We start from the raw sequence: 2,767 nt of genomic DNA, 5'->3' as shown, positions 1-2,767 counted from the left end.
ATGAGTAAGAAAAGCTCATAGTCTAAAAATTATTTTCTTCTCCAAATTATCAGCACTGAACAAAAATATCACCTTCATAAAGTTCTAACTATCCTTGGATAATTAATTCAATGAGTTAAAAATTTTCTAAATCTATAATTTGAATGTTGAACAGCTTTAAATTACTTTTTATTTTTATAATTTTGTTTAGATCTATTTTATTATAATTAAATTATTTTTACTGAAATCTTTTTAACAAATAAATAATTATAAAATGAAAATAATTTTGAATTACTTGATACCTTAAAAATGCATTTATTTAATTTGAATTTATTGAAACTTATTTTATTTTATTTTTTGTTATCTTATAAATAAATTTATTTCGTATTAAACAAACATTATAATTTTGTCAATATTTTCATTCTAACATTTAACATTAATTTACTAACAAACTAAATTATTGAAAATAAAATTTTCTATTTAATTAATTGATAACAAAAATTAAGAATTTTAATTTTGCATTTTATAAAAAGAAATGGAATAATATTAATTTTTTCTAAATTGTTTTATTAATGATTAGTTTGCTAATTCATTAATTTTATGCTTTTCAAAAATTTATACTGTAAATGCTCATTAATTAAGGCATTCCCTAAATAATTAATAATTAAAACTAGTTTTCAAAGTTTCTGATTCTAAGTATAAATTTAACCTAAAAAAAATAGATACAAATTTTATTCCTTATAAGGTATAAATTATTACAGAATAATAATATATCAAAATCAGTTCAACTAATTTTATTTAATTATTAATATTTTTCTAAACCTTTCACAAAAATCTTAGCAATGGATATTGAATACGAGAAGCAAAGATAGTCTTATAGCTAAGAATCAGAAGAAGAAGATTATTATAGCAGTGAATTTTATGAGTCCTCTAGAGAATCTTCAGAGTCTAAAAACAGTAATTGATAGTGAATCAAGTACTTCCTCATTTGAATCTATTAATGATAACTTTAAATGGATAAATTATAATAAAATATAGAAATTAAATGTACTTATTCCTGAATTTTTTGAAACTGTTGGGGTCAATAAATCAGTAAAAAACATATGCCCACTAATCCAAGCTCTATCGCTCTTCCTTGATGATAGTTTTTTTCAAATATGCGTATTTTAGTAGATAACTATTATAAATAGAGGACATAGACTGATATGAATTAATTAATTAATTTTATGTTGTAATTTCAATTTAAGATAAATTTTAAAAATATTTAATTAAATAATTAATTAGAGAGAACTTTATTAAAATTTTTTCACTTTTCCAAAATATTATAAGATTTATGATACTTTAATATAAATGATATATTTAAGTTATATAGCATCCAAATCAATATAGTTAGTTGTATTTATATATTTTTTTAAATAGCATTATTGTTAAAAAATAAATCTATTATTTTTTATATTTAAAAGGTTCTGAAATTATTACTTTTTAAACCTTGAAATATTTTTGTTAAATCAACTAAAATTGAAAATCAAAGAACTTTAATTAATTAAAATTTACTAAATACTTACTCTCTTCCTTTTGAAAGTCCATCTTAAGCAGTAGTCCCTTTTATAAAAATAATAAATAATAATCCCTATCCATACATACAGAAAAGTAATAAAAATTTAGATTATTCACTATCCTAAAATAAATATCTTTATAAAACAATCTATGATAAGAAACATATAAATAAGAAAATGGGTTGGCAGGCAGGTAGGTATAAATTTAAATCAAAAATTATTTAAATTTGGAGCTTGGAATTCAATATCACCAAAGAGTAAAATGTGTTTTTAATTTTTGATAGGTAATTAATTCTATCTTATTAATATTTGATTAAAAGTAACTCAGTCAATCAATCAACTATTTTATTATTTCTAAAAAAAAATTTATGTAAAATTTTGAAAATCTTGACTAGTTAGTTTTTGTGTCAAAAATTTATGTGAACTTGAAAATTTTTTTATTATAAATTTGTTAGCATTTTATTTAATTATAAATTATTATCTTCAAATAAGAAATTTAAAGAATTTCAAAAGAAATAAAGGAATTTGCTAGATTTTTAATAAAAAAACCTCAAAAAATTAAAGAAATGGTAAAAAACAAAAACAAACTTGTAAATTATCTAAATTAAATAAATAAATTAAATTCTGTGTTTTATAAAACAAAGTAACATTTTACTAAAATTTCTAAATTTTGAAAATTATTAGTGTTAATGTATACATTGTAAATTATGGCTAACCTAATTTACAATTTAGTCGAAATTTATGTGGTCTAATACTGAGTGTTTTGAATATTTTGACTAATAAAATTTAGTTTTAAATATTTGAAATTTCGTTAATTTTAAGAAATGATCAGCTAAAAAAACCAAATAATTTATATAGTTTTTGATTTAAAAAGTACTGAAAAATTATAGAAAATGTTATCTGATTATTTAATTATCTCAACTTTGATTGAATAATTAGGAAGGTTGGCTAATTTAATTAAATTTACACCAACCAATTAAACTTTCATCTATAAATTAATAAGTAAAGATATACAATTTCATTAGTAGCAAACAAACAATCAAATAAAAATAGATAATCTATCTGCTATATAAAAATTATCATCTTAATTTTCTTTAAATATAAAAATTTTTAAATCATTAAAATTAAAAAAATGAAATAAGAAGAATAATATTCAATAGAGAGAGAACGATAGAGAAAATCATGTTTTCAATTATTTTATTATTTAAGCTTAGAATAAAAAAAAAGTAATT

This window comes from Tetrahymena thermophila (assembly GCF_000189635.1).
Source record: "Tetrahymena thermophila SB210 genomic scaffold scf_8254723, whole genome shotgun sequence".
Classification (NCBI taxonomy): Eukaryota; Ciliophora; class Oligohymenophorea; order Hymenostomatida; family Tetrahymenidae; genus Tetrahymena; species Tetrahymena thermophila.
The sequence above is the reverse complement of the archived record's forward strand: the minus strand, read 5'-3'. Positions refer to the sequence as shown.